General features: G+C 43.1%; 1 protein-coding gene and 1 pseudogene across 3 annotated transcripts in view; one reads left to right on the top strand and one right to left on the bottom strand.

The window, feature by feature from the left end:
* MAPK4 (mitogen-activated protein kinase 4) overlaps nucleotides 1–9,124 on the top strand; it is a 176,289-nt gene that overhangs the window by 59,585 nt on the left and 107,580 nt on the right. The window lies entirely within an intron of this gene.
* Nucleotides 3,318–4,063, bottom strand: LOC117064235 (annotated as a pseudogene). Its single transcript, XR_004429336.1, has 2 exons — nucleotides 4,057–4,063; nucleotides 3,318–3,775 (listed from the first exon to the last, which is right to left on the bottom strand). The product of XR_004429336.1 is annotated as a 40S ribosomal protein S25-like (transcript).

The following is a 9,124-nucleotide window of genomic DNA, read 5'->3' as shown; positions in this document are numbered from 1 at the left end:
TCTTTTTCTTTCTTTCCTTCTTTCTTTCCTTCCTTCCTTCCTTCCTTCTTTCTTTCTTTCTTTCTTTCTTTTTTCTTCTTTCTTTCTTTCTTTCTTTCTTTCTCTCTCTCTCTCTCCTTCCTTCTTTCCTTCCTTCCTTCCTTCCTTCCTTCCTTCTCTCTCTCTCTCTCTTTCTTTCTTTCTTTCTTTCTTTCTTTTTTTTTTTTTTTTGACAGAGTCTTGCTCTGTCGCCAGGCTGGAGTGCAGTGGCACGATCTCGGCTCACTGCAACCTCCACCTCCTGGGTTCAAGCAATTCTCCTGCCTCAGCCTCCCAAGTAGCTGGGATTACAGGGTGTGCACCACCACGCTCAGCTAATTTTTGTATTTTTAGTAGAGATGGGGTTTCACCATATTGGCCAGGCTGGTCTCGAACTCCTGACCTCAAGTGATCCTCCCACCTCAGCCTCCCAAAGTGCTGGGATTACAGGTGTGAGCCACCGCTTCTGGCCGCGTTCTTTCATAATTGTTTGTATGGGAGATCCAGGGCTTCCTGATGAAGGGGTCCAGTGCACATGCCCTCTTCTGTCTAAGTTGTGGTGGAAGCTGCAGCCTGAATATTAGTTGTTTAAACAATCCAGAAATTTACTTCCTTCTCATATAACACTGCAGGACAAGCAGTCCACTGTGGCACAGCAGTTCCATAGCCTTGGGGACCCAGGCTCCTTCTATCTTGTTGTTCACTTTTCCTGAGATATTGTCCTCATTGGCATGACTCAGAATGGCTCCCATTGTGCCTGCAGTTTAGCCAGAAGGAAGGAAAAAAGGATGAAAGGCAGGACATGCCCCTCTTTTTCCAGACCTGATCCTGCAGTTGTACACATCAATTCTACACACATCCCGCTGGTCATAAACAGCTGAGAGATGGAGTTTTCCATGGGTGTTCTAGTGTCCAACTAAAAGTTGTATTTCTGTGGAGGAAGAGGAGAACACCATTTGGGTGACAACTGGTAATGTCTGCCACAGGTGTATTTTTTAAATATTAATTTGGGAGGGATAATGATAATTTAGATTCAAGGATACAAGGTTGCCCAAGTTCAGTTCTGCTTTTTCAGAACAACAGACAGGTAGGAAACAGCTTTGAATGGTTTTAAGCACATTGCAGGCCAGAGGCTACCTGAAAGTGAAGCTGAGGTTCCTAACTCTTTCAAGGCACCTTGGGGAAAAACTGGGTTCAAATCTACAACCAGCCACAAAGTAGTAACGTGGCTGAGCCACAGTACTGCTCTCAGCCTCGGTTCTTCTTTTTCCATAAAATGAGGGATTTGGGCTAGACTTCTGGTTTACAAACTGAGTTCCAGGGGATCTTAGGATTCCTCAGTGTCGCTTCAGGTGGTGGGGTCTGGCTTTGAACACTTCTTCCTTGTGTATTTATTTGCCAAAGAAACTCCATTTTGATTGGGTATTTGTCTTAAGGTTCTGTGTAAATCTTCCTTTGGGGGAAAAAAAGGTGGGGCTTCTAATGCTACAAAGAAAGTTGAAAGATGCCTGGACAGTGTGATAGCTAGTAGAGGCGGCTTGGCATCACGTCAGATTGCCTGGATTTAAATCCCAGCCCTGCTGCCTAGCTTCTGTGGCACCTCAGGCCAAAGTACTCAACTCTCCTCAGCCTCTAGAATAGGATTTCCTCATCCATAAAGTACGGTCATTGTTATTTACTTCTCAGGATTGTCCTGAGGCTTAAATAAGATAATATATTTAAGAGGGCTTGTATTAGTCAGGGTTCTCTAAAGAGACAAAACTAATAGGATAGATGAATATGTGAGTCACTATTCCTTAATAAACTCCCCCTCATATGTTCATCTATCCTATTAGTCCCTATTTATTCCTGCTGACTTTATTTTATCTCTGTTTACTTATCTTGGTATTTGTCTTTTCTCACTGCAGTGTAAACCACCTCCATCTCCAGGCTTAACCTTCTGAGCTCTCCCATCATCTCTGATCCCTCATGATGACCCTCATGTGCCTGCTCAATGACCTCTGGGCTTCCCCAGTATTGTTGAAAGCGTGCTTGTTAAAGTCAGTTCACCCAAACTAGTTACTAAGCCCTGTACCTACTTTCATTCCTGTTTCTCCATTTCTCCCCATTTTGCTTGTAAAGCTCTACTTGATACCCCCAAATAATAGTTTGATTAATGTTGGAGAAAAGAGGAAGAATATATACAAGCTAAGTTCTATGTCTCTTCATACATTTCTGTATCGACATAGCTTTTAAAAAACAGTTCCACCGTAAAAATTTATATATAAAATCTGGGGTTCACCAAGACCTTCAGGCCTTTTCCAGTGACCATTCCCATATTTCAGATAAAACTGGGGGTAAACGCTGCGTCTTTTATTTGTCCTTACTACATTTCCCTTGGCTTTGAGAATGTTTGTGTTTTTGCATTATATCTAAAATGTATGAAGGTAATGCTTATATTTATTTCTATCTTTAGAAATGTTAGAGACCACATGCAATTAGACACAATCTACAAGCCTAATGAGAAAGCATTGGCTTCATTGGTAAAAGTGTTATCATTATTATGGAGTGGGGCAGGTGTTTGAAAGGATGGATCAGGGCAAGTAAGAGCATCCCAAATCTAAAGAGAAAATGCAGACTGTGCCCCTGAGAACACTATCTGAAAGTCAGTATGGTAAACACTCAAGCCCTCCAAGATGCAGGTACTAGGCCTGAGTAACTGCCTTCTATAGAATATCTTTCTACAACCCAGATTGGTTAAGGTCATTACACGCTACTTATGCAAGAAGGTGAATGTAAACTGAGAACTGGTCAACTGCATCATTTTAATTAGGCTGTCTCCCTGCAAAAAGAAAACTATATGAAGGATCTTTTGTGAAGAATCAAATTTCTATAAACTCGGGTTAATGCGTGCCAACCAGAGATTCCTTGCTAAAGGTATAGGAAGTCCTGATATTATATACTGACTAGTCTGCAATTTTGAGATTTTTCATCAGGAAAAATTAAGTGATAAGCCATGATTTGTTTTTCTGTGAGTCATTATGATGTTTACCCAGTACATCAAAGCTCAGTTTAAATTAAACTGGACCCAAAATCATTTATTTTATTTATTTATTTATTTATTTATTTATTTTAGAGACAAGGTCTTTCTCTGTTGCCCAGGCTGGAGTATAGTGATGCCACATAGCTCACTGTAACCTTGAACTCCTGGACCCAAGTGATCCTCCCACCTCAGCCTCCCAAGTAGCTAGGACTATAGGTGTGTGCCACCACACCTGACATTTTTTTATTTTTATTTTTATTTTATTATTATTTTCTTTATTTAATAAAGTTTTATTTTTCCAAATGTACAGTTGGTTGGACCTATTCATGCATCTTCACCAGCAGCTGGAGCATCTCCGCCCTTGGTATTTCTGGTGTAAATTACTTGAGCTCTGTGCTTTGAAACCAGTTTGATAAGTCCTTTACTAAGGAGCTCCTGAAGGGCTGCCCTGGCCAGGGAGCCTCGAATCTTCAGTCTCTCAGAGACCACAGCTGGGGTTATAAGTTTATCGTTGGGAACTTCCTTACAGAGTTTGTCGTAGGTAGCTTTGTCAAACAAGACTGTTATTGAGCTTGTCCCGAACCTTGCCTTTGGACTACTTCTTCTTTTTGGCGTTGCCCCCAGATTTGTTCACTGGGTCTTTGTCTTTCTTGGCCGACTTTCCGGCATCCTTCTTCTTCTTGTCATCCTTGGGCAGCACTGCAAAGCTCGGAGAGCAGCAGCGGACACCACAGCCTTGCCAAGATGTCGGACAAAATAAAAGCTATTTTTATTTTTTTTTATAGGGACAGAGTCTCACTATGTTACCCAGGCTGGTCTCAAACTCCTGGCCTCAAGCAGTCCTTCCACCTCAGCCTCCCAAAGTGCTGGGATTACAGGCATAAGCCACCACGCTGGGCCTGGACCCAACTGGGCCTTCATCCAGTGAGACAAGCAAATTTCAATGTCATTGATGACTGCCTCTTTCTTCCTGTGTCTTTTCAGTAAGACTTTCTCACTTCAGTGAGCACACTCACACTCCATGGAAACCTACTCATAATGCTAAACCTCCTTTTAACCATTTTTAACCATTTCATTCTTTTAGCAAAGCTATGCCAAATCGACTGGTGTTTCTGTCCTTTCCACTCTGCAGTCCTTTCTCTCTGCAGTGCTAGTGAGAGAGGAGGCACAGCCTCATGTGGGTCCACAGGGAGGCTAGTGTAAGTAGAGACTCTGGACTGAGTTGCAGAGCTGCCAACCTTGAAACAGAAATAGGATACTGACTCCCCCAAGGAAATGCAGGCTGTGCAACTTCTTTATTTGGGTTGGCAACAATAGGCATGCACTTTACTTCTGCTGAGGCCTGATCACTTGCTGAATATTTATTTGTCCCAAAGATTATTTAGCTATCCTCAGGAATCCGGGCTCTCTGGCCAAGTTTTCTCCTTTGGCATGGGTTCCCTGTGGGGAATGTGACTGATCCTTTCTCCCTTCAAAAGGGGCCATAATGACCATCGAGCTGGAAGTGGAAGTGTTACAGGAGAAGAGCAAAACGGGACACAAGAGCACCCATGACTTGCGAAGACAGTGGCAGAGCTGAGTAGAACTTGGATCTCCAAATCCAATGTTCTTTCCAGAAGGCCAGAATCTCTCAAACTTTCAGGAGCATATCATTATACGAGGAACTTATCTAATAAAATGCAGATTTTTAGTTCTCCTCATTAGAAATTCTAACGCAGAATCTGCCTGTTTAATGTGTATCTTCCTGTGGCCATGAACTGAGATACCATCTCTATGCATGAGATCACTCCAGCCCACCAACATTTACTTTCTGCTTATACTCACCCAGGGAGAGGAGTGTTGCCAGACAGTTAAATATGAAAACCATCATATCTTCTTGCTCATTTTTTGAAAATTATAGCACAGGCCAGGTACAGTTACTTGTGCCTATAATCCTAACATTTTGGGAGGCTGAGGTGGGAAGATTGCTTGAGGCTAGGAGTTCAAAACCAGCTTGGGCAACATAGTGAGACTGTATCTCTATAAAAATTTAAAAAATATATATAGCACAAAGAACATTATAAAAACATTAAAATAAACTTGCAGAAAGAAAAAAAATCCACCCGTGGCCCAGAGCTCCATCAAACCATCTATCTACTTTCCCTTCCATGTTTGGAGAGGTTATCCTTGTATCGAGATAACTATCAACCTAATAATTATTTTATCTTATTTTTACTTCTTTCGGCCAAGTGTCCTTTTTATTATTTGACTTGCTAAGAAACAGGGCCCTTGAATGCTATTAAAGAAGAAAAACAGTGTTTAACTTTATCAATCATTTGCTACATTACTGGGTACTGTACTCAGGGTTTTATATACATTCACTCATTTAATCACGTCAGCCTTATGAAGAAGGTCCTAGTATCCCCACTTTCCAGATTAGGAAACTGAGGCTTCAAAAGTATTACTAGCTTATACCAAATTATAAATCTTCTGACTCCAAAACATATGCTCTTCTTTTCCAAACTGCCTTCTAGACAGCAGACAAAAGACAGAAGATGCCTGGCCTGCAGCTCTTCATCCCCACAAAGAAGGGAGACCTACACAGGAAACAGCTAAAGGCCAAAAATAACAACTGTACTTAAGCACGAAAATGTGCCCTGAAGATACATAGTGCTGCAGGGAGTGAGAGCGGGGCAATACCTATGTGAGCAGGAAACCTTAAATACAAGGGAGAAAAATGCGACACGATCCTAATGGCAGAGGCTGCTATTCTAGGTTTGGGGACAGCAGAATGACTCGGTGAAGTGAAAAGTCACAGAAAGCCCCAATCCGCCACGAAGCCATTCATTTTAGCTGACTGTCCAAACAGACCTTGGCCAGAGCCACTAAATATTTCAGATTTGACTCTTTCTCTCCAGAGCTGATAATCAGCACAGACAGGATCCCAGATGGTAGGAAAAAGGGGTGACAAGCTAGAGAATCAAGCTCTGAGTAACTAAGAACGCAGGTGCCACCAGGGGCAAAATGTTTTTCCAGAAATGAATCCTCCATTGTTGCTAGAGAGTTTGACTTCTAAAAGCTTTGCTTATGATTTCCCTGGAGTTTCTTGAGGGTCTCCAGTGTCCAAGTATCTGCGATACTTTCTGTCTTCACCATGCATTTGGCACTTAGCATTAGCTAATGCCATCGTTTCATGCGCTGCCCATCACCGTCGTTCCATGATGTTTACTGCCTGTGCACGGCACTGTGCCGGGCACAGAAGACATTTGTAAGTCTCTGCCACTGGGTGTGTACAGCCTTTCTGGGTAGACAGGGCACATCTTAATGCCTATTAACAGCCCTTACAGTTCACTGTGATCTCAGTAGACTTTATCATAAGGTGAAGCAGGATATAGGGCAACCACTGAGAAGACAAATCAAAACTGGGCCAGAAAGGCAGAGGATGGAGAGGCCCTGAGGCGGTGGTGGGGTTTTCAACCATGTCTTTCTCGGGGACCTGCCTGAGGCATCACATGTGCTGGTGGGTTCTCTAGGAAGCAGAGTCTGTGCCAAGATTAGCTTGAAGGGCATTTGTTACTCCAGGGGGTGCTTCTGGGGTTAAGACTTGAGAAAGGGGGAAGAAGGAAGCAGGGTTGAAGCGTGGCTGGGCTGCAGGCACAGCGTTAGCCTCCTCTGATGCGTGGAGACTTCTGCGGCTGAAATGGTCCTTCAGAGTTGCCCCACGTTGGAGGCCCTTTGTACTTTCCTGTCCTTGGCTGTGGGCTGCCCTGGGCAGGAGGTATGAACCCTGGCCAGGTGACTGTGTTCAGCCAAGCCAGTCCTTGGAGGGGGCTGCCACTGAGTCTGCTGGCAGCCTCCCAGCAGCTGGGGCAAGGAGGACTTCATTCCTCAAGGGGGATTTGGGCCTCATGTACTGCCCTCAGAGAGGCACTCAATAGACATCGCCACATTGGCTGAGAACACCTCTTTCCCTCAGGGCACATGGTCCCTGATTTGTGACTTGGACGCAGGCAGAATAGGTTTGGAACTGCAGCATTTGTTTAAAGAAGAATAATGGACCAGGCTGCAAAAGACCATTTTGTGAATGATTGTGTAACAGCCACCACAAACTGCTGAATGTATGGGTTTCAGACTTTAGCATAAGAGCGTCATCTGTAATGAGAGTGAAAGCCAGTGCTCCCAAGCCAATTAATGATGGTCGGGGAGAAATTAGTGAGCTGTACAGTCAGATAAATAGTCTCATTTCACATACTGTTCCCAAAAGATTTTTATTTTTCAGGAACAGAGCCCTTGAAGTAAGATAACTATCTCCTGTGTACACATATGGACACAACTGTTAGTTAAATCAGAAGACAGCTAAGGAAACAAATTAATTTATAGTGTGCCTCCCTTCCAGGAGCTGAAGTAGCTCTTTGGGTATCATTTATCAGGCTGTAAGAGAGCTGTAGGAGTTCAGAAGGGAGTGTTTAATCTATCTGTTTTGGCAGAGATGGGGGAAACTCCATGGAGTGAGGTGAATTTCCTGAAGTCTCAGGCAGGGAGTGGTTAATTCAGAACTAGAACCTGCTCCCTGTCAGGTCTCAGCGCTTGATGCATCAAGCTCCTGCAAGCCAACGGGGGCTGGTCTCAAAAGAATTATAAACATTGTGCAGCAGCACAGATTTTTCTACAAATTCATTTAGACTCATCCCGAATCGGCTTGTCCCCACTTTCCTGTCTGTGTAAATGGAACCTTCAATACCCAGTCAAGCAAAATAATTATCTTCTTTAGCCCTTCCTGTCCTCAGTCTTCACAGTGAATCTGTCAGCACATCCCATTAGTTCCACTTCCAGAATGCATCTCGCATCCCTCTGAACCCCCAGCCCTGACACTGAAGTCTAAGCCACCATCGTCACCTGCCTGGACCACCTCAGGTGGCCTCCTTACTGCCTCCCTGTTCCCATTATTGTGGGAAACTGCAGTACATTCTTTGCATTTCAGGAATCAACCAGAGGGAACTTGTAAACATGCAAATCAGACCATGTCATTTCCCTGCTTGGAACACTTCACTGTTTCCCAGTGCACTTGGGATAAAGTCAAAACCACTTACCGTTTTAACATACAAGGTCCTGCTCTGCCACCTCTTCAACCTCATCCCCAACCCCACCCTTCTGGCTTCAGCCCCACTAGTCTCTTTCCTGAATACGACAAGTGTGTTCTGGCCCAGGGCCTTTGCACTTGCTGTGTGCACTGCCTGGATTGCTCTTCCTCAAGCGGCTACATAGATGGCCCCTTCTTACCTTTCAGATCTCAGGCCACATGATTTCTTTTCAGAGACACCTGGCCAAAATAATCTTTTTCCCTGACATATGCAATCACATCACCTGTCCCTATTTATTCCTGCTGACTTTATTTTATCTCTGTTTACTTATCTTGGTATTTGTCTTTTCCCACTGCAGTGTAAATTCCACCAGAGCAAGGATCTGTTTACTAGTTTATGGCTAACACAATGCTGGGACAGAGTAGGATGTAATCAGCATTTGGCGAAAGTATGAATGCATATATGAGTGTATGGGCTTTGTATGGCCTGTTGCACAAATGGAAGCAGAATGCAAGAGTACCAGCCAAATTATGATTTCCCAATTACATTCCTAGATATTTGTACAATAAGTTATAATTTACAAATATTTTATTTTAGGTTCCAGAAGAGTAAAGGAAATCAACATGTGAGCAGTGTAGTACTGTATATGGCGATGCTGTGGACCTATTCCACGATGTCACAGTCTTCCCGTTCACCTAAGATTGTTAATAGTCTATAACTTACAAAATAGTATATACTGTAGGGTCCTATTTGACTTTTAAAAATGTTATTATAAGCAGATAATGCTAAAAGGATGTTACCAAAGTGTTAGCCAGACTTATCCTGGATGTTAGGGTTATTCTTTCTGTTTTGTTTTTCTTTTCTGTATTATCTGATGTTTATATGCTGAATTTACAGTTTTTTTAAAGTATAACTTTGTTTTTTAATAACACCAATGGTGAATCCTTTCGTGGTGGTGATGGTGTCATTGGTGAACATATTGTTTTAAGATAGATCTCTTCTTAGGTACACAGGTGCTCTTCCT

Source organism: Trachypithecus francoisi, unplaced genomic scaffold, assembly GCF_009764315.1.
Source record: "Trachypithecus francoisi isolate TF-2019V2 unplaced genomic scaffold, Tfra_2.0 Lachesis_group19, whole genome shotgun sequence".
NCBI lineage: Eukaryota > Metazoa > Chordata > Mammalia > Primates > Cercopithecidae > Trachypithecus > Trachypithecus francoisi.
The sequence above is the reverse complement of the archived record's forward strand: the minus strand, read 5'-3'. Positions and strand labels throughout refer to the sequence as shown.